Below are 24,619 nucleotides of genomic sequence, written 5' to 3'. Positions count from 1 at the left end.
AATTACTCAAGAATAAATAAATAAAAACTGATTCTTGAAACTGTTGTAAAAACCCTACAACTTCTTCATCCAAGCTCTCAATCAGTGTTATGTTATTTAATCTGCAGCTCATTGCCTTAAAACAGATACTTCAGGTCGATTATAAAATTGTGTTTATGAGAAAAATGTAATCTGACTCCATAAATCACATAATTGTTTGACTAAAAAACTACACTTCCACTAACAATAAATGAAGTTCCCCTTTAAACACAGCCCCGGTCTTCTGGCGGGGTCTATCTATGTACTGGCTGGAAAATGTTGTGCCAGTCTCTGTCGCTCTGTCACTGTTCTCCCGCTAACAGTCACTCTCTAGTTCTGCTGGGTTCTTGTTGACTTCTTCACTGGTTTGAGACAAGCGACCCTATCGGACACCTCCCTTTGTAGCCAGACTTCACCACAGCAGAATCGAGTTTCTGTTTTTAGGTCTCAACAGCTCCACGTCAGGTGTATCGCCGCCCCTTGAACTGCAGTCAGTGTAAACAGGAGGATTTGGTATGGATCCTCCATCTTGGGCGAGTACTAGGTTTCCGTCTTCATATTTTTGGGTGGAAACCCCATCGTCTTGACCTCACTAGCTGTGTGGACACAATAGTTTTCTGTGTGGGGGAACAACATCACTCGTAGTCTCTATCCTTCTCATAATTACAAAAATAGTCTGCTAAATGTTCTATGTTTTAATCTTCTACTAATCTGTGGATGCTTTATGTGTAAATGCAATATGCTACTCACTATCTTTTAAATAACATTCAACCTCTCCCTCCTGTGGTGACAGATATGGCTCAATGTAGCTGGTTTTCAAAACACCCTTGTGCTGAAGATGCATCACCTGGTGGTCTGGCCCTCTGAGCTTCCTCATTGTTGTGGTTGATACCAGGCTGTCAGTGGCATTTGGTTCATGTTTGGCAATGCTGTTCGTCTTTGACATCCCTGAGACCCCCTGCTTCTGTCGTAATCATGGAAACCTCCCCCAGGGTAACTACATGGAAGGCCGTTGTTTGGTGCATGTGGTGGGTGTTGCCTTAGTAGTTGCGGACAATCTCTGGTCCAATGGCCCATTTGGTTGCAATGGTAACATCCCCCAAACCGTAAACGTCTTCTGCCTGTGCCTCCTTGGAAACCTCCTGGTTGTTGGTTCTGCATCTGATTCTCTGGCACTATCTGAGATTTAACTGTTTGAGGTGTCTGCTCTGCATTCTTTGGTTCTTCCTGAGCTTGAATTGTTGGAGGTGTCTGCCCTGCCTTCTCTGGAAGTTTCCCCTCCCTTCTCCTTGTCTTGTTCCTACAAGCTACGGTGTCTTTTGGTGACATGTTTCTTAAATAGGTGAATGGAATTATTAAGTTATCAAAGATGAAGCACCAATCCTCTGACTAGCACCTTCGTTCCTGATAAATAATATCCTATGTCATCAGAATTGTTAAATCTGTTTTTTTTGTTTTTTTTGTACAGATTTTTTTATTTAAGTTTTTTTGTAAAATATTAATCAAGTTAATTACAAGATAAAAATTGTACAGTGTATGGTTTTGACTTTGAAATATGAAAATTTGAAATCTGGTGAAAATCTAAATCTACTGTGTACAGTGCATACCGAAGTGTATGAAATTATGTAAATGTCATAACTTGTGTTAGCTTCAACACATTTGTTTGCTTATTTGAAAGAGTATTATGTAAAGTTTCTTATCTTATAATTAGAAACCACTTGCAATTCTATCTCGGCGATGAAGCATGTGTTTATTTATAACACTTAAAATTAAACTTCAAAATGCTATTGAGTGCTATCTATGTAATAATGCTGTACTACCAGCAGAGTGCGCTATTGTAATTTCCAGCTTAATCCACTAGGGATTACTGTTAGAAAACTAACATTTAACAAGAAAAGCTTATTTTTCTTCTTAAAAATGGAAAGAGAATTACACTAGGGAAGAACATTACACTATGGTAAGACAACACAGCACATAACTGCCAAAACATATTTGCAAACTGGAAAAAAAGTCAATTCACACTTCCAAGCAGAAAATAAACTTCCAAAATCAGATCCCCACAAATACCAAACTTCCCACGGTAAGATAACCTGTCTATTTTATAGTTCCAACTCTGCAAAGAAATATGATTTGTCCTTCTCAAGATGGAGTGCCTAGCCTTATGTGAGTAGGACTGAGTACTTTCAAATGAGCATTTCACGAAATGGCGACTGCCATTGCTCATTGTGAACATGAGGGCAAGACAAGATGGCAACTGATTTTCCAACCTTTGACCTGAAGAACAAAGGGATTTGAAAACACCTCGTGGCTCTAACAGCGGAGTTGAAATAATGAGGGTGATCTTTTAGTTCTAGAAAATTCAACACAAAACAACACTGCAGTTTAAAATAAAATTTCTATGTAATTTACAATTATAAATGGGCCTCATACCCTTACGTCATAGCCCTCAACCCATGTACGTAATGTTTTGACTTTAAGAGCCATGTTGTTATCTCCTCTGTTTAAACACGCTATCATGGGACAAAGTAAGACGCTAATCAAACACAATCAGCAGAATATCGTCTATCTAACGCACGAATGTCGCACTTCTTGTCGTAATCCACACGCAATGTCTGTTTGAAAACAGAAAAAATAACCACTGAAAGCTTCAAACTTTTCAGGCCTTTTCCCAGAAAAGGACTTTTTTTAAAAGAAAGCCTCACACTGTAATTAAAACACTCACTCAACTTTGTTCTTGTCTCAAACAGTCCCCACTGTTGAATGGCCTAAAACCATTTACGTTAAATTAAAACGTAACAAGAAACACTTTTTGAAATGATTGCCCTCATCACACAAAGGACTTTTAAAAAGAAAAACAGCCTCACACGGTCTTTAACACAAACACTCACTCAACTTTGTTCTTGTCTCAAACAGTCCCCACTGTTTAATGGCCTAAAACCATTCACGTTAAAATTAAAACATAACAAGAAATACTTATTGGAGGGATTAGCCTTCTGCCGACATGTAATAACGGACAAACGAATAGCATGCAGGGTTAAATATAAGAAAAATAAGTAATTTGAACTCACCCTGCTTGTGAAAATGCAACGCCACGTGTTATATGATTGTTATTGTTATAAATTTGGTTGTTTTAACATTAATTTCCCAGCTATTTTCAGGAACCAGAAGCAGCCGTCCAACACACAGTCCTAAGATTGTCCTGCATAAACTATTTGAAGAATTTGACATAACAGGCTTCTTCTTACCAAATTGTTTGAGCTCTCTGTGTGTCGAACGGGATTGCCAGCGGCTCCGGGCAACAGCCGGCTGTGTAGTCTCTCCTGTCCAACGAGAATCACGTCAGCTGGTCCCAATTGTTAATCTGTGTTGGTTATTATCGCGTCCAGGAGAGAAGCTTAAAAGGAGACTAAATGGAGTCTCTGAGATTGTTTCAAATTGGTACTTTAATTAAAAAATAATGGCACGGATATGTTCACAAACAGAATATTGTTCGACAGAAAAGCAGCTGTCTCTGGCTCTCGCTAGCAGAGAAAAAGAGGCCGAACCCCTCAGGTCTCGCTGTTTATATATCCTCTGCTGGCTCCTCCCTGCGGGCCGGCTCACCACGTTTCAATGTCCGTTTGTTATGCATATCAGAGGATACAGACATTGTACATTCAATATATATCTAAACACGCCTTTTCTCCTCCTTAACTCTTTTATGACTTTTTATTTAACACATTCTAAACGCTGTAATCAATACATCAAAAATACAGGAAATACGTCACAGCAGTTTGGTTTCCGGTCGTGCAACATCATATCATCTCGCTGCTAAATTCACCTCTATAGTAAATGGTATATTAGCCTCATGCTAAATGCTAACCGGAAATGACGGATTTTCAGAATAAAGCTTAACAACTGGTTGTGCACAAGAACTTCTGGTTTTTCAGTATAAAACAGCATTTAAACTGAAGGTATGTTTAAGGTACATTATGCTATCAAAACATTGATTTTAATTTCTAACAAGTATGATATATTAGGTAAATAGATAAATAATTTCTAAGTAGCAGCCAGTAATCCCAGCGGGAGCACAATGTGAGCAGCCGCCATGAGACCCAGAGTCTGCATGACAGTTAAAGCTGTCACTGTCGCCCGCTGTCGCAGCCTGTGCACCTCCCGGAGAAGGGACGCACGTCTGCTCTCTGACAGGGTGGACATCGAGCACCACTCCCAAATATAACGCCTGTTGGTGAGGTATGGGGGTGCTCTTTTTCCAATTGATCGCAAAGCCTAATTTGGTTAGGTGTTTGACCAATTGTGCTGTGCAAAACATTGCCTGTTCCCGGGACCCAGCCATGACTATGAGGTCGTCTAGGTTTCTAGAGAAAGAAAACTCTCATGCCGTGGGCGTGCAGCGGCTGAAGCGCTGTGGCCACACATTTGCTGAATGTGCGTGGGGATAGGGAATAGCCGGATGGCAGCCTGTTGTACTCATAGTAGTGTTAATTTCGTCAGCTATTTTTTAATTTAGTTTTTTAGTTTTAGTCTTAGTCCTGTGTTAAATTTCCCTTTTAGTTTTAGTGATATTTAGCCACCTTCATCCTGTTTTTATTGAGTCAAGTTTTAGTCGACTAAAAGTCTGAGCATTTTAGTCTTATTTTAGTCGACTAAAACAGTAACTATTTTAGTCAAGATTTAGTCTACTAAAAGTCTGAGCATTTTAGTAATATTTTAGTCAAAGAAAACTAATTATTTTAGTCTACTTTTTGTCAATGAAAACTGTTGAATCTTTTTTAGTCATCAGATTATATAGAACATTTCAGTCAAACTAGTCTAGCCAAAACCAATAATTTGTCATTTTAGTATATATCAATAAATAATATTATATCTTGTCCTTATTTGATGAAAAACACAGGTTGAATGATTAAGAATGCAGCTTTGCAGAGAGTATCTGCTCAGGTTTGTGGTGTTTTTACCAGCTCTGTTATGGCCACATTGCTTCCCTTCTGATAAAACATTCGCTTTTTTTCTCTGCCTCATTGTAGCGAAAATGGGCCCAAATATCACATTGTTTCTTTCTCCCAAGCAGTGGTGGCTTTAGACTTTTTCGTTGTCAGTCATTTTGACGGACAGGATTGTAACATTTCCGTCATAATCCATTATTATCCGTCGAGTGCACAATTTATCAATCACTCGCGCTGACAGGGGGGTATTTGGTTAACACGAGTGCGACCACTGCTCCCAAGCCCTGTTGTTGCCATTTTATCTTCTGTTAAATAAGGTTAGTTAGACCATGAGTTAGACCCGAGTCTTCCTGACAGTTCACAGTGTGTCGCTGCCCGGTGTAATTCAAATCTACTGCCGCGCGCACCACAGACACACACAGCTGCTGCCCAGCGCAGCACCGAAAATGGAACTGCTGGGAGAAAAACTGACTATCAGAGATGTAACGTTATCTTTGATAATATTTCGTCTCCTCATTTTTCATCAACGAAAGTAAAGAGAGATTTTGGCATAGTTTTTATTTAGTAAACTACATTTTCGTCTCGTCACTTTTCGTCAACGATATTGCATGATGATTTCGTTACAGTTATTGTTTACTGCCGTCGGTGCCGTCTCGTCATCGTCTCGTTTTCGTCATGGAAAAAAAGGTCGTTGACGAACATATTTCGTCATAGTTTTAGTCAACGAAATTAACACTAACTCGTAGGCTATCCTCTGGAAGGCAAACCGCAGATACTTTCTGTGCTCTGCAGCAATTTATACATGAAAGTACGCATCTTTCAGGTCGATGGTGGTGAACCAATTGCCTGGCTGCACAAGCCCCAGTAACTGTTTCATAGTTAACATGCAGAATTTCCTGCAGGAAATTAGGCGATTCAGGCCGCGGAGATCTAGAATAGGTCTTCTTGAGAACCAGGAAGTACATGGAATAAAGGCCCTTTTCTCTGTGCTGAGGGTGCACAACAGACACAGCCTGTTTCTGCACCAGAGCCTGCATCTCTGCTAAGAGGAAACCCATCTCTTCCTGGGAGGACAAATTTACCCCATACCCACCCCGCTGCAAAAAGCCTTTTCGCCAACCTTGGTTAATTTCCTGACAACACTAATCAACAAGTCACTACAGACTGGTGAGGTGCCTGTCTATTTCAAAACAGCAGTTGTCACCCCACTTTTAAAAAAAACAAATATCGACCGAGAACTCCTCTCCAACTACAGACCTATCTCCAACCTCCCGTTCCTTGCCAAAGTACTTGAGAAGGTCGTGGCCGCACAGCTCCAGTCTCATCTGTCTGACAATAAAATGTATGAGACCTTCAAATCAGGTTTCCGCCCTGCACACAGTACAGAAACAGCCCTAATAAAAGTAGCCAACGACCTGCTGATGGCAGCCGACTCTGGGTCACCCAGCATCCTGGTCCTACTTGACCTGAGTGCAGCTTTCGACACAGTAGACCATACCATCCTCCACCGCCTCGAGACATACACCAGGGTGACGGACACGGCTCTGAAGTGGTTCTCCTGCTACCTCACCAACCAGAAGTACCACGTGTCTCTGGGGGGTTCCAGGTCTGACGACACCACAGTGACATGCGGGGTCCCACAGGGCTCAGTGCTGGGGCCAATCCTGTTTTTAATCTATCTATTACCTCTGGGTCATATGATCAGACAACATAACATCAACTTCCACTGCTATGCTGACGACACCCAGGTCTATATCAAAACACAACCCAATACCACCAATACTATCCAAACACTAAACACCTGCCTGGAAGACATCCGCTCCTGGATGACCACCAACAGTGTTGGGTGTAAAGCGTTACAAAAGTAACGGAGTTACAGTAATATATAACTTTTTGCTGTAACGAAGTAATGTAACGCATTACTTATGAAATGTGGGTAATATATTACCCGTTACAATTACCCAGTAACGCAGTTACTGTCACGATCTGTCTTTATGGTGTTTTGTCTTGTCTATATCTGTCTTTGGTTTTCTGTCTGCGTTGTGTTTTGTCTTGTTTAGATCTGTCTGTGGTTCCCTGTCGTTAGTTTCCCTGGTGTGTCTGATTACCCGATTGTGTTCACCTGTGGCCCCTGTGTTTTCTCCTCCCTCCTCACCTGTGTCTTGTTTGTGTGTATTTAAGTTCTGGTTTTTCTGTCTGTCTTTGTCGGTTCGTCTTGTGATTTGGCTTGTCCTCGGTGAGTGTTCTGTTCTGTCTTTGTTAGTCTAGCCTTGAAATAAAGGAATGTTCACGTTAATCTGCATTTGGGTCCTATCTGCTTCACACACCGTGACAGTTACAACACATTTCAACCCGAAATTAAATGGTGTTTTGTTTTTTAAGAATGTACTAACATAGAGACATTCCGACACCAGACAAATTGTGCGGGTAGATTAGTAAACCTGGTGTGTTTACCCTTCAGGCTTCGCGTCGGGATCTTCGGGCAGTTGAATGTTATGCACCCTCTATTCAAAAAAGAGAACGGAGCGAAAAATACAAACAACAAATTGTGTCAGGTGCGCGTGACCTGCTCCGCTGCGCGTGCATCATTTCCAAAATGCTTCCACAGCAGTGACACACATCTGTGGATAATCATTTATACGAAAATGGTTAAAGCAACCATCACTAAACGCCAGCAACACTGTATCTACTGCAGACAGTAGCAACAGGTCGGATGGGAACATCACTCTGTTGTTGTGGACACTAGCTTACTCCCGCCTGACTCGCCGCCCTCGCCCCCGGAGCAGCAGTCTTCGTCTCCCCAAACTACGCCGGCCCTCTGCGGCCCGCAGAGGATACCATGGCAAAACAGAGCCTGCCCAGGTATATCTAAACAAGTACCCGCCTGTACAGTGGGGTTATAGGCGGTCATTTTGCAGCTTGTGGCATACAAATAGACAAGGGAATATTCATGTGAAAATACTAGGGCTGTCAAGTTAACGCGTTAATAACGCGTTAACGCAAAAAAAAATTAACGCCACTAATTATTTGAACGCGATTAACGCATGTGTATTTTTTTTCCTCGGCCGCCCCGTAGTTTCAGAGCGCATCGAGTTTAAAATACCATCTACAAGCTGATGCTGACAGCCCCGCTCCTGCCGCCCGCTTGTGGCAGACCACACTTCCACGCTCACCGGCAGGCACCGACTGGCTATTGGGAGGACCGGGAGGGTGTGTGTATGTGTGGCTCGAGCGAGCGAGAGAGAGACCTTACGTGCATTGTTGTTGTTAGCATCTGGTGCTAGCTAGCTGCGCTAACGGATATAAGGAGCTGCTTAAATGAAAACAGAGGAACGACATTTCGCCGACAACTGCGCCGAGCACTTGACTTTATGCAGGCAGCCAGACAGTGGGACATTGTACGAGAAGTCAGCACACTCAGCACGGATAGTGCAACATGATTGCAGCGTCCAGGCAGCTCCCGTTCGAGCATATGCCTTGAGTTGCACATAGCTCCAACGATCCATCACACACACGCACACACACACACACACACACACACACACACACACACACACACACACACACACACACACACCATTTTTATTGTATTAGGTTCCAGGTTGAATTGAGGCGAATATTTGTAATGTTCAGAAGTTGTTGTGTTTAATATTCATGAGAATATTTGTCATTGTTCAAATGATAATAAACATTAGCATAAAGCATATTTGTCCACTCATATGTTGATAAGAGTATTAAAAACTTGAAAAATATTCCTCTAAGGTACATTTAAAACAGATCAAAAATGTGCGATTAATTGCGATTAACTATGGACAATCATGCGATTAATCGCGATTAAATATTTTAATCGACTGACAGCCCTAGAAAATACATTCATATTCTGCCATGCCTGTAGAAATGTTGGGTCAAACATAATGCATACAATAGCACAGATGCCTTCACCACGAATGGCTACAAAAATATCTCATATCCCAAGCTTATCAACAAGCTAATGTTGCAGCTGAAATGTTCTCCAGGTCACAAAGTCAACCTCACATGATGATGTGATACCAGTTTTCAAGCACAGTAAATATTCTCTTCCCAGAGTATATGATGGGACCAAGGTGATGATGTAGTACATGGTTTTAATAATACTTTTGCTTTTCAATGTTTGCCATTTCAAACCATGAGCTGGTTTAAATAATATGTGCCTTGATTTACAATATGTTCTCATTTGTTTTATCAGTACAGTTTTGAAGCTTTTGTGCTTTTCTTTGCCACAGTCCATTTTGGACTATATGAAATATTTCAGGATTGCACTTTTAACTCACTTGAAATGTTCTCACTTGCTTGGTTTCAAAACATAACAAATGCCATAATCTGTTCATTGGGGACCATGAATGCTATTTGTCATTGCTGTTGCCGGCCACTATTGCTCATGTAAACCTACTACTGCTGCGCCCCCTGTAATCTCAGATGCACCCTGAGTCATTTTGTTCTGGAACCGGGCCTGTACACGGCCATATACTAAACACACTACAGAGCCCATTCCGTGTCCTGTTATTGTTTACTTCCTCTCTGCCTTCTTCTGGTGATTTATCTGACGTCCAGCACTCCGTCTTTTAACCTCTTTTCCTTTCTCTTTCTTGATCCTCCTTAGCAACCTTCATTATAGTCCTTGACAGTGGTCTGTACTGCTGTATTAACAACGTGTCACATGTTAAGAAGTTACAATCAGAATCGAGTATTCAACTAAGCCGTGTAATACAAGTTGTGTTATGGAAATCTAAAAACCCCAATACTGTAGAGTACAAGTCAGAGTGATCAAATCAAATAAATGGTGAATCAGACAGAGTTGTCTTTCTGGTATTTATTTGAAGCTTCAAATATATATATTACAATACAATAAATATAGACACAGGTCCCACAGAGTATAGAATAATCTGCGCGAGTGTGCGCAGTTCAATATGGCAGCAAAGCTTATATAGCAGAAATGATGAGAAGGTAAGAAATCTGTCTTCACACGGTCACATTGTTATTAGACACCTGGCCTTGAGCTGTAGAAGTTCTCGTGTGACTTTGTGTGAGTCTCAACCCAGTAGCCAAAACAGCTCTGTGGCCTTGAAGTCGAGTAGATAGAGGAAAACAGCACATCTAACCAAATGAGAAGCATTTGGTTTAAACATATTAGGATAGAGTGGAAATTTCCACTACATTCCCCCCTTTTGATCATACTTGATCAATAAAAAAAATAAATGACAGGATAGACTGATATAACACATCAATGAATACACTCCATCGCTGGTTTAAGTAAACACATCCCAAATATATCATAGAAAATTGGCTGTTTTTGTGGAGGACAGACTCCAATATAATGTAAGCATACAAGGAGGAGAGTACACTTGATACACATGATTATATTGATTATATTGTAGTGTCGGAATCAGACTCTTCTGATTCTAGCTGGTCTATCTCACTGTGGCGCAAAGGATTGTCATGTAATGGAATAGCAGTATACTGAACGAAAGCTGAGGATACCATGCTGGAAACGCACTTCTTCAGTATTGGGATAATCAAACAGACATATAATATGACACAGGTCAAGAGCAAATTGGTGCTGCATGAGCATGTTCCTAGAGGCTATTATGAATGGGGCATGACCTGGAAGCCTTGCGTTGTCTCGTAAGTGAGGTTCTCTAGCCGAACGTGTAAGGTATCTATGTTATGGGCTTTTTACCTTGTGGTGTTCGTGGTGTTGGAACTCTGGGTAATGATGTGTCGTGTACATTAAGGACATGAGGACAGTGACTGCTGGATTTAAATCCACTAGAGTGCATTTACCTATCCAGAGGGGAGCCAGCATTTGATAGAGCTTGTCGCCGCACAACCAAACGTAATCTTGTGGCGAGCTAAACCCAGCATCACTGGGCCAGGCCAGTTGGAGGGAAATATGGTTAACATCAGGGAATGCTACGTTAGAAAGGATTCTTCCAGGGACACTGCATATGCAATACGAGATATTGTAAACACCGTAACTGCACTGTGCTATCTTCCCCATCCCTTAGAGTAATGTTACCAATCCCTGTCTTGACCAGCCCCTCTGCCCATGTGGTTCGCCCTGCTCTCCCCATGTACCTCTTAGATACCTCGATTTTGGCTGACATGCTGTGTGCTGACCATGGATACATAAAATATAGGACTAGTCCTAACACAATTATCATGGCAAGTATGCAGAGGAACCATTTTATGATTGTCCAGGCTCTCTGGTAGTATTGCTCACGGTTGCGTTGTCGTTTTCCCAGGCGAGCCGTCATCACGAGGTGGGAATGCTCCATGGGGTGTGTGTATTCCCTCGGTCGATTTTGTGACACGGACAGTCAGACTCCGCACACCGGTAACACAAACGAGGAACCAGAGAGCATATGGAACCGCTCAGCTGGCACTCGCTCGTGACACCTTGTGTGTAGTGTGTTTTGGTGTATGTAGTGCAAGTGTGGTGCTGGTGGTGACTAGGACACGTCACTTGTTGTCGTCTTCCGTTGGTGACTAGGACACGTCACTTGTTGTCGTCTTCCGTTGGTGACTAGGACACGTCACTTGTTGTCGTCTTCCGTTGGTGACTAGGACACGTCACTTGTTGTCTTCTGCTTCTACCGTTTCTCCTTTCCTGTGACTAAGACCTTGCAGTGGCTGGCGTGGACCCACGTAGCTCTCTCTCGGCGACCTTGACCGCTGTCTGGTTGACCAGAAGCAGGTAGGGGCCAACGATTGGATTTCCAGCTCTTTCTCCGGAAATCCTTGACCAGCACGAAGTCGCCGGGTTGGAGATGGTTAAGTGGACCAGTGGCAGTCGCTAAAGTGGATGACAGGTTAACATACAACATAGCAACATAGCATCCTCACACAAAATTGTGGAGGGAAGAGGACATCCTGGAGCCTTGAGTCCAATCTGTGGAGGAGCCCCAAAAAGGATTTCAAATGGCTGAGTTGGCTCCGTGTTCGTTCCCACATCCGCATGTACATCAGCACAATGGACAGAGCTTGTGTCCATGACAGACCTGTGTCTGCACAGTATTTTGCTAGTTTGTTTTTGATTGTGCCGTTCCCTCTTTAGCAAAATGTGAACCGTTGTTCTAATTTAAGATGTTCTCTGATGGGCTAAACTCAATGAAATCCAGCATTAGGTGCTCAAATGAATTTTGCATAATGCAAATTAGCAAATAGCCTCTAACATCCCCCCTTTTGACACATTGTCCAACCCATGTGTCAAAAAACAGCCCCAACAGCCTTCTACCGAGCCTTCTCAACTGGTGTAGCTAGCTGCTGAAGTGACGACATGTTGTCAGTGAAGGAGGAATCAGGGATTCTAACAAATGAGTGTAAGGTGCGTGAGGTGGGAGAGGAATTAGACTCTTCCTTTGCGGCTGAGTCAGCAGATAAATTAGCAGACCCAATTTCTTAGGGAAACTGGGTCTGTACTGCTTGCAGAAATTGTCTACACTTCCAAATAGCCACAAAATCGTGCACTACCCCAAAAGCATAGCGTGAGTCAGTGTAAATAGTCACGGTTTTGCCTTCTGCAAACGTGCAGGCTTCAGTTAGTGCTCTGCTTCTTGTGCTGAGACATGGGATTGGTCCGGAACGGAGTACAGCAGAATCTGAAACAACAGAAAAAAAAAACACCCGATTAGTGCCCCCTTGGTCGCGAAAGGCAGACCCATCAACATACAGAATGAGGTCAGCGTTGGTCAGAGGAACGTCTTTTAAGTCCGGTCTAGGTGTGCACACAGTCGTGTTCGTCACCTTCAGGCAAAGGTCAATAAGAGGGTTCTTACACCTTTTCCAAAATCAAATTCAAGCACTTTTCAAGCATTTTCAAGGTGCACTTTTCAAGCTTTTCAAGCATCTTACAGCTTTTGTAAATTACATATTTATATGCACATACTCAAATGATTATTTCCCTACCTCACATTAACTCAGATGTTCTTTATGCTATAAACAACCAAATGTGTGTTTCGTGATAGCATTTTACACGAGGATGAAAAATTGAAGAAAAGAAAACTAAGTTTAATATTTCAAAATGAGTGATCTGTACATCTAAAAACCCAATTCAAGCAACCTTTCACCTCCACTTAATTAAATGCACTGGTTGCAAGATAAAAATGTGAGTTAATTGATTTAGATAAAGTCTCCAAAATCCCCCCATAATTTGCAAATATTAATTTATAAGTTGTGTTGACGTAATAATGTTGGTAATTACATCAACTTAATATTGTCTCATTTGAACTCTGATTTCTGCGTTAATTGACTTCAACCTAAATTCAAGTTGAGGTATTGTAATGCAATTGGCTTGATAACTTAATTGTTCTACCCCTTGAGTTAAGGATTTCAAATCCACTCCCACTCAAGATGCCTGGACAAGTTCCCACAGTTAAGACAAATAGAAATATACAAAGGACATTTTAAGGTGAGTGTCATCTTTTGTCATTCAAATACAACTTGAAATTCAAACTCTCCTGATTGAAACATCATGTGTTGAAATAAACAACTGCAGTTCAAAAATAAAAAGTGAATTGCCTAATATTTTTGTTGTGGAATCAATTAATTTCTTTCTTTAAAGGCAAAAACATGAATAAGCTAAGAGAAAAACCCTATTGAATACAATATTATTTGGAGCAACTTAATTTACAAATGGCTGTCAACTTAAAAACATCTGTCCATGTTCAACATGTGGTAATTAAGTATACACAACTTAAGATTATATTTAAATCCTACGGTAAAACAAGTTGGAACTTTTGGAGTAATCAGCTTAAAAACTTGTGTTTATGCTACCAATTATTAAGTAAGTGGTAATTGAAAACACCTCTATGTAGAGGAAACGCCTTTTCCCCTAACTCAAATAACTTTGTTGCTTTAACAACATTTCATTAGAAGTTGTCTTAACTCAATAACCATCGATGCAACCTATTGCCTTGATTCTCTTTGTTAAGCCAAGCATGTGTTTTTAGAGTGTACGTAGACTGGGCTCGTAGACTGGGCCTCCCATACAACCTGGCTGAGCCGATATAAAAACAATCAGCCAAATAACTTCTCAAAACATTATTGATTACTATTCTTTTAGGTACTTTTAGGTTGGCAGTGAACATAAGTCAGAGGTACATGGTGTACTTTTCCTTCACTACATGTATTGAATACCTTTAGTTACTTCATAGATGTGGATGAATGATGTGAAATCTAATCAAGTGTTAAATCAGACTTTAGTTCCACCTGGAGTAAATCCTCAAGCTACCCTGCAGTATACAAAGTCATTCAAACTAGCTGCACCTTCACCAGCTTTGAGAACACTTTCATGATCAATCATTATAAAACATATCATATATATTATTCTGAAATGGACCAATCTGCACAATGAATACTTTTACGGTATTATATTTTGATAATACTTTTCTACTTTTACTTGAGGAACATTTTGAATGCAGGACTTTTACTGTACCACTCTGGTACTTCTACTTTTACTCAAGTAAAAGATCTGAGTACTTATTCCACCTCTGGTAGTGCATTAGTCTGAATTGTAGCTACAAAATCACGCAGAGCTGCATAAAAATAGCCTCACAATGGTAACAAGTGGAAAATAATATTTACCAATGTGTACAATGATTTGTAGGTAATTTTGACTACTCAAGGCACCTGACTTATACAAAGGAAGACTGTGTTCATTCTACAATTACATGGGATTAAAGCAACATGTAGTTTTACTTGCATAATACTTCCATTTTGTATAAAAGACAGTTTGTTTTCATCTGTTTTTGAATAAACAAAGTATTGGCTTCAGAATACCAAACTTGTTTCGGCAAATTCAGATGATAAATACAACTTTGAAGCTTGTAACGGCATAATTACAAGCAGAGAACGGACTAATGTAACATCACAGCAAGCATAACAACAGCCGTGTGTTATGAACACATACGCCAAAATGACATCATCTGTCGCTTAGTGAGTTATCTGAAAGCGTTTTCCCCTCTCCTGAAATTACATGACCAAAAAATGTAACTGTTCTTTGTACATATTGGAGTTTAGACAAACTAGCCTTCTGGCCTTCGGCTGCGAGGTATTTTAACAAGGAAATGGTATCAGCTCCACACTGTTCTGCTGTGGGTGCGCAAATCATGAGGTCATCAAACTGGCCTTGTATGAGAGCGGTGCCTTTAGAAACTTGGAGAGAGACCAACCTTGTACACAATGCCTGGTTTTACACAGTAGCCTTGACACAAACGTGTGAATGTGTAAGGTTTACCCTTATATTCAAATGTGAACAAAATTGACTGTCTTTGTGTACAGGAACACTGAAAAAATGCATTTGAGAGATCTTATGACAGTAAAAAAATATGCTGCAAAGGCTGGAACTTTTGGAGTAATCAGATAAGCGACTTGGGACGAGCGGGCATAGCTGCATAGCATTTACAGGTGTAAATCCTGGACAAATCTCCACTCGTCAGGAGGTTTTGTCTCTGATCTTTTTGACAGGAAACACTGGAGTGCGTACCGGAATCGTTACACGGAATAATGACCCCTTGTTTAAGCAGAGAGGTAAACACTGGCCTAATGCCATCAACAACTTCACGTTTCAATGGGTACAGGGGTTGATTTGAACGGAACGTGGACATTAACCCTACGTCATATCTGTGAGCTGCCCAGAGTGAGTATGGCACATCTGAAAGCGCGGCAGGAAGCTCAGAGATATGAGAATTACCCGTAAAGGTGGAACAATGGCATCACCAACGTCATCCTCCTTAACCAACAGCAATGTGCGCAGAACGGCTACGTTCGTGCACATTTTCATTTGATACACGTCACGTGACACATGTACATGTGTACATGACATATTCTGTGTGTGTAGGTGTCCAATCAGTGACTGACTCCAAATCTTTAACGATTAGACCCAAATCCCTCTATCTCTCAGTGGTGCCCCTGACTAGTGAAATGTGTGGACCGCCCCTGGGATTTGACACAGTTTGTGTTGTGTGGGTGTGCAACAGGAACCAGCTGCGCAGCCAACTTCAAGCATAGTTTTAAGCATGAGCTCCTCATTCACACATTCTAACAGAAAACTCTCATCATTCCCGGTCAGGGAACCACATTTACACGGATCATCAACAACGTTAGCACGTATAATGCAAATGAGAAGCCTCCATGAACACAGCAGGTGGAAAAACACGTTGATCAGTCAAACGCAACAACACCTGAGAATCAGGATATGTCAGCAGCCATTTGATACACATTCTCACAATTCTTTATCATCAAATGCCAGTTTTTGAACCATCGTAGGAGATGGCTGCCGGACTTTAATACCCTCATTTGTGGAAAAAATGAGATCTAAGCCGAACCGGAGTTTCAGATCTCTGCCCAGTAAATTTATTAGGCAGACGGAGGATAAAATAAACTGTTTTTTTACTGATGTGGGAAATGGATTGACTATCATCACCGTTATCTCCACTCTGAAGTGATACAAAAACTTCTCCTTTACAGTCACCCCAGCCGCTCCTATTGAGTGCATAAATCTACCACTAAATTTGCAATCAGGCAAATCTGCCCTTTTTACTATAGAACATCAACACCCATGATAGCTAAAGTTAGTGTGGGACATTTCTTCTACTTTTACTCAATAACCATCATTCACACATTTTCCAATTACTCAATAGCATGATGTGTGTGTGTGTGTCACTTCCCTGGTTCGATGCTGCTGGCTGAATTTCCGTCTCGCTCGATTGGGTCCCTTCCTCCCCATCTGGTGTATGTCAGTCTGATTGTGAATGATGGCCCCGTCCTTGCTGTCCCCCTCTACCTCCACTTCCAGTGTTCTGTGAGCAGTCCCATAATCCAATGTTCAACACTGCCACACTTGAAACATCTTTTGTCAAATGAAGGTCTTGCTTCTCGTCTTCTGCCTCCGAAAACCTCTTCTGCCTCTCCCTCGGTATTGTGACCGGCCAGCATTCTGCGTAGCTTGCGCTGTGTCTGTGAGTCCGTTGAGAAAGGCATTACTGTTGCCCAAACACCTGCTTGGGCTTGGGTTTGTTTATCCCGCTGTTGTCCCCATCTACTTGGGGCTGATGGGGGTGGACGAGCTTACGGGGAGTCTGTTGACTGCATGGCTGGGACTTGTAGTGGCGGTGGAGGTGGTTGAGGTGGCCCAGCCGGATTGCCAGGGTTGTACCCCGGGGGAGGGAAAGGATACCCAGTCGAGGAGAGGTCATTCAGGCCTGCAATGGAAGAACACAGAGATGTCTGGGGTTTACATGGTTTTGGAAATAATTTATTTTCCTTCTTTTCTTCACATTCATCTTCAACCTTAATATTTTCTTTAATGCCCAAGGCCAACTGCCTTCTTTCACGGCATTCTGCTTAATCCTCCCAGTATTTATTATAAACACTTTCTGTGAGTGTCCAGTTTTCTATATAAGTCTTTTACTTTAACTTTATTTTTATTTCTACTTCTTGTAATTTATTCTTTAGGTTCTTGATTTTTTATTTACTCAAAAACCCTCCCTTTGGAAATCCGAACATTTCCGTCCATATATTTAATTTAGACAGACTGTCCTCACCATATTTTACTCATGACATCTACAATCGGGCCCTCAGGAGGGTGTACAAGCCCCCTACTCTGCTGTTTGTTTCTCAGTACAAATCACGCAAAAACTGATCGTAAACCCACGATCTACGACGGGATAAACCCTGATGTGATATTTGTTTCTCAGTACAAATCACGCAAAAACTGATCGTAAACCCACGATCTACGACGGGATAAACCCTGATGTGATATTTGTTTCTCAGTACAAATCACGCAAAAACTGATCGTAAACCCACGATCTACGACGGGATAAACCCTGATGTGATATTTGTTTCTCAGTACAAATCACGCAAAAACTGATCGTAAACCCACGATCTACGACGGGATAAACCCTGATGTGATATTTGTTTCTCAGTACAAATCACGCAAAAACTGATCGTAAACCCACGATCTACGACGGGATAAACCCTACTTTCGAGCAGTCCCTCTCATAAATGTCATGGAGTTTTAATTACGTTTAACTTTAAACAATTTAGACACTGCACTTCTCACCCAGTATTGAAAAGCCTTTTTAAGTCCGTTTGATCTCGTGAAGTCAATCAGTTCCACCCCGCCGCTGGTCCTCTCGTCCCGTACTGTTTTTGTCGCGGGGTAGAGGGAATCCGAGGATCCTGGAGCTACCAACCAGCATTCGTAGGTGTTCCCAATCGAACTTGCAGAGACCCTGCTCACAGCGCCAATTGTTATGGAAATCTAAAAACCCCAATACTGTAGAGTACAAGTCAGAGTGATCAAATCAAATAAATGGTGAATCAGACAGAGTTGTCTTTCTGGTATTTATTTGAAGCTTCAAATATATATATTACAATACAATAAATATAGACACAGGTCCCACAGAGTATAGAATAATCTGCGCGAGTGTGCGCAGTTCAATATGGCAGAAAAGCTTATATAGCAGAAATGATGAGAAGGTAAGAAATCTGTCTTCACACGGTCACATTGTTATTAGACACCTGGCCTTGAGCTGTAGAAGTTCTCGTGTGACTTTGTGTGAGTCTCAACCCAGTAGCCAAAACAGCTCTGTGGCCTTGAAGTAGAGTAGATAGAGGAAAACAGCACATCTAACCAAATGAGAAGCATTTGGTTTAAACATATTAGGATAGAGTGGACATTTCCACTACAGTTGTTAGTAGCCTTAAGGGCCTACACAGTTGTTATGCTATACCACATTGCCCTTCACTGGATGTATAATGAGCTGAACTAAACATTTTAGCATTTAAAATACCTAGCCATTATTTTGCGGTTATTTTGGTGAAAGTAACTCAAAAGTAACTAAAGTAGTGTAACTCATTACATTTCAGAGACAGTAATATTGTAATGTAACTTATTACTTTCAAAAGAGAGTAATAAGTCATATGTAATATATTACATTTTGGAAGTAACTTGCCCAACACTGACCACCAACAACCTCCAGCTCAACAGCAGCAAGACGGAGGCAATCCTGATAGGCACCGCCGACCAGCTTGCCAAGGCCGCCAACATCAGCCCCTCCTTTGATGGTCAGCTCATTTCTCTCTCCTCCGTTGTCACCAACCTCGGTGTAAGGTTTGACCCCACTCTGTCTTTCCAAGTCCACATCAAACATATCACCAAGACCTCCTTCTTTCACCTGAAAAACATTTCCTGACTGAAGCCCTCACTCTCAACTGATGACATAAAAAAACGGGTTCATGCACTCGTCTTCTCAAGACTAGATTATTGCAATGCACTCCTCTCCGGTCTCCCAGCCAAATCCATCAACCGCCTGCAACTTGTCCAGAACAGTACAGCCAGAGTTCTCACCGGTACAAAAAGGTCCGCACACATAACCCCCATACTTGAACAACTACACTGGCTCCAAGTCCATTACAGGATCCAGTTTAAGGTTCTGCTCCTCACTTACAAAGCCCTGAATGGACAAAGCCCAAAATACCTCTGTGACCTCATCTGTACCCAGACATCTACCCGCTCTCTCCGCTCCAGCCATGCTCCTCTTCTTTACATCCCCCGCACACGTCTCCGAACAATGGGAGACCGAGACTTCTGCTCATTCACCCCGCGCCTCTGGAACTCCCTCCAAGATCAGCTGAGATCTGCCCCTTCCACGAGGTCTTCAAAACCGGCCTTAAGACCCTCTTCTTTCGGCAGGCCTTCTTATAAACTTTGAGCATGGTACACCTGGAGTACTGCCATTTTTATCGCTATCTCCGACTTTTTATTTTATTTTATATTATTATTACTATTATTTGTTTAATTACATTACATTACATTACATTGCATTTAGCTGACGCTTTTGTCCAAAGCGACTTACAATAAGTACATTCGACCAGGAAGACACAACCTTGAAGAAAACAGAATCATATAAGTACATCAGGTTTCATAGAGCCAAACATTTCAAGTGCTAATCTCTCAAATTGTATCAGTGTCCTTTGTTGTGAAGCGCTTCGAGATTTGTCTTGGCAGATGAGAAGCGCTATATAAATTAAATGTATTATTATTATTACTACCTCTCACATGCCCATAAAAGGAGGTGGGATGCTGCAAAACTGGAGTGACTAGTCCAGTTACAGCGTCCTGCCCATCCACTTTGTTAGCACACAGCTGAGTTTCCATTCCCCATAACATTGTGTTAATGGACAAGCCCTCAGCTGTGATACTCTCTGGTGACCTGTTCCGCCGCAAAACTCCCCGTGAAGGGAAGATTTGCCCATGGAGGGTCGACACATAAAGGGCCGCACTTTTGTGTGAGCGCGCACTCCCCCATAATGCTGTTTTCACCACTACGGCAAACTGCATTAATCGGAGTCTTTATAGGCGTAGTGTTTTCTACTGAGGTCCCTGAACGCACCGCCGCGCGCTCTTGTGTGAGTGCGGTCTCCACCATAATGCAGCCCTTACCACTACGGTGTACTGCATTAACTGGAGTCTTTACTCTAGGTCAGTGGTTCTCAAACTTTTTCTGTCATTCCCCACTTTGAACAGGTGGGCCTTTTCAAGCCCCACCTGTTCCTCAATGCTCCAATAAAATGGTAGGCCAAGCTTAAAATTGTCAAATGTATCGTTCTATAACAGGGGTCTCCAACCTCTTTTAGGATGAGAGCTACTTTCAAAAAATAAAACAAGTCGTGAGCTACTTTTACTCCTCTTTTTTTTTTTTTTTTTGCAGTGTATATATTTAGCACATTTTAACATTATTATATGCTTACCTTTAACCTTTGTGTGCTGTTTGGGTCCGTTTTCAATGTTTACTAAAAGAAAATGTATGCAATTTAATTATTTTAACCTGCTTTATTTGGGGGTGGACCTCACCTCCTCTAGGGGGGTCCGGGGGCATGCACCCCTGGAAAGAGTTTTTTTTTTTAAATGTTGAAGTGAAATGCCTCAATCTGGTGCACTTTGAGCACAAAATGAATGTATGGATACAGCTCTCAACACTCATATGAAAGGGAGCTGTATACATTTTAATAATCCAAACATCTTTAGAATATGATCACAACCAATAACAAATCATTTAAACTTGTTTATTCTTATCTTATGTTACCTAGTTAGCCGTCTTTCTTTTTATTTATGCATATTTTACTAATCACTCCCCTTTTAAACTTTTTTATTTTTTGTTACTGTCCTATAGTACACATTGGAATGATTTCTTACTTTATTTTTTACACCTAGGCTATATTAAATAGATAAAGGTGTGCTCTCGCTCTCTGTCTCGCTCGCTCACAGAGGCTGTGTGCTCCTCCATGGCGATGACGGCTTGCGTTAAAAAATTATAATAAACATAGGCCTATTTGTAAAGTGGGGGGACACAAACGGGATTTCGAAAAGTTTCACGGTTAAACTCCTTATGAAGTGGTGAGGTGCCGCTCCACATTGCTTTTCTTCCCGACTGCAACGCTGTTGTGTGTGGGTGTGTGTGTTAGCGTTTCACATGTGTGTATGAGATATTTTTACATATGTCTGTAAATGATTTTGGTTTCAGTTGTGTGTGTGTGTGAGCAGGCTCGGATTGGTCATCGGGAGATTCGGGACTTTTCCCGGTGGGCCGCTGCCTTTGGTGGGCCGTGGACTTTCACAGTGCCGCCGCAAACACCCGCCGTTGCGAGGCTCCGGCTGTAACAGTCCACTAACGCCCGTGAGGACCCAGGTTCAATTCCGGCCTGAGGTCCAAAAAATAAATAAATAACTCCCGTTCATCGCGTCCATTCGCGACCCACCTATCACATCTCTGCGCCCCACACTTTGAGAAACTCTGCTCTAGGTGTAGTGTGTTCTCTGAAAGTAATACGCCGGCCATAATGCCCCTGTACCCGCATAGCGCTTTCCTTTAGATAGCACTCCCTGCGGTTCATCCCTCTCATCTGCGGATGCCCATTAGCCACCTCCTTTTCATTTGTATGGCTAATGTTGGAGATGAATGTTCAGACTGGAGCCACAAACCACCAGGAGACAGGAGTTTACATTTATTTGTTTTATTTATCAGGGTATTCAGTTGGTGGGATGGTAGCTGTTGCCAATGGTTCTAGTAAAAAAGGGTGAAACAAACTGATTACAGCATTTGCACATTAAAATAATACTTATGTTACTTGCACATTAAAGTTCACAAATATGTCTGCCATAATTATATTAGATTGGAACTAAATTATATTAATTACTACATTGAACAACAAATGTGTTCAATACCATAGAGTGGCAAAGTCCCTCCCCTTCCGGGGGAGCTCCATGGGACCTTATTTCGGAAAAATTATGTATTGAAGTCAATGGAGAGAGAACGATTATCTTTCGATCCCGTTTGAATTGTGCCACGAATTACACATATGATGTTTGTCAATTTAAAAGATCATTTTGCAAGTCAAGAAAATTAAAATGCGTCTTAAAACTGTGAAGTAACACATTTTTTTGTGTGAAATGCTTAATGAACTACATCTCTGGTCTCGCAGACTCTCACAACAACACATGTCACCAAGATAGCCGTCACTACTGTCTTGTCAAAAAAGTGATTGACTACCCTCACTATCAACACAATGAAACACGTCCAGAAGAATGTCATACAAAGCTGCCTGCCTGCCTGCCTTCCTTTGATTCTCTCTGAACTGCCTGATCTTTTTAATGTTTAATGTCAACCATTTGTGCAGATAGCATGAAGTAGAACAGATCGCCGATGCTAATGTAGCGTTAGCATTTCTCCCCCGGGCTTAAATGTGTATTATAGAATGATCACACCGGTGTGACAGTCCTCTTCAAAGGGTTCACGAAATATGACTACTACTCTTACTGTTTAACATTTTGGGTTACTTGATGTTACTTCATGTTAAGGCCAAGCGGCAAACTCTGGGGAAGAGCCAGGACGCCAATACGGAAGTGCCACACACTGCAGTTAATCTAGTGGCCAGTAGAAGCAGTCTGCAGAAGGGAGCAATTTCCATAGACCCCCATGTTAAAATCCCCAACTTTACAGCAGAAATAAACATGTTTACATCGTGGTTCAAAAAAACATATTCTCTGTATAGTTAGATCCCCCCTTCATGAATATGGATTGAAGGGGTGAATTTTTTCTCAACTCATCTGTTTAATTATTATTAAGCCTTAAAGTTATGCATATATTAGGGCGTGGTCACATTGAGTGACTGCTGCTGCTAGCTTCTCGTCTCTCTGCTAGCTGCTCCGTGAAGCTACAGGGACTCTGCCTGGTCAGTTCATCCAGGGAACACAACTTGAAGCCGGCCGTGGTTGTTTGTTCTTCATGCTTATATATCGGACTATTGTGACTCGCTCTGAGGTTAAAACAGACAGTGCATGAATGCGGTTTTGCGGTAAGTGAAATTCGAGTACTTTATTTATGTGTTAATGATTTTAATCAGCTACGTAATGAATGTTAAGGCTCGGGTTAGCGTGTAAGCAATTGGTAGCTATATCAGTACTAACGATGCTAATAGTAGCCTCCAAGTTAAAATCATAGACTATATATATAAAGGTTAAAACGAAATAGACAAGTGTTAAGCGGGATAATACTGTACAACAAACGGCTTCTGTTTGAGGTTGATAAAATAAGGTCATCCTTGTAACTTAGAGAGATATTTTATTATGTAGGTAGGAACTGTATGCATCGCTAAGGTTAATTTAAATTGGCTATGCTCAAGTATGTAGACAAGCTAATGTCGAAGTAGTGTTAGTGAAATCAACCTCACAATAAGATGTGTGTATATTACAATTATTAATGTCATATTTCAAGATGATTACTTAGATATTACAATATGGTTGGTTGAACTGGAGTTCATTATTGAGTTTACACGTTAACGTCACAGTCATCTGAAGAACGAACCCAAACTTGTTGTTTTTATTAATTGCATTACCAAATGGGTATCAAATAAACAGTAAGCATTGGTAACACAACTTCCAAAGTTACAGTAAAATAAAAAGGACCCTGACTCGGACAATACACAATCCAACATGTTCAACAGAAGATAATCTGTTATATTGTTTGTACACATGGTACTTTACATATATATCTGTTTGTTTAACACTAGAACCGCCAGAGGTCGCTGTATACCTAAAACCGCCAACGGGTCAAATTTACCCGCTATTGATTTTCAAGGTACAATGTTCTTTTATTTATCATGTAGAACAGTGAGTTTTGATCACACAGGGATGAAATGTATACCAATATAATCTGTGGACTCTCAGCTTTTCATATGATATAGTTTGTGCAGATAACATGAAGTATAAAATATCGCTAAGAGTGCTGATTTAAAACGCTTGGTGTTAGACTTGTGTTTTGTTTAGGTACAAATCTCTCTATCTATAACTATATATCGATCTATCTGTAATGTTCTGTTCTATGGACATATAATTGTCTAGCCCTACATAAAAAGATGACGCGGACTACTTCTCTCATTCCGAGTGTCCATCTTTATTCAACTGTCACGTAACCTGCAGACATGCATTACGTCCTCAACGTGAGCTCAGTCATCCAAGATCTTGTATTCTCCAAGATGTTACACTATCTATAACTATCTATCTGTCTGTCTATCTCTCTATCCATCTATCAATCTATCTCTCTCTCTCAATCTATCTC

Source organism: Gymnodraco acuticeps, unplaced genomic scaffold, assembly GCF_902827175.1.
Source record: "Gymnodraco acuticeps unplaced genomic scaffold, fGymAcu1.1, whole genome shotgun sequence".
NCBI lineage: Eukaryota > Metazoa > Chordata > Actinopteri > Perciformes > Bathydraconidae > Gymnodraco > Gymnodraco acuticeps.
This window is presented reverse-complemented; position numbering follows the sequence as displayed.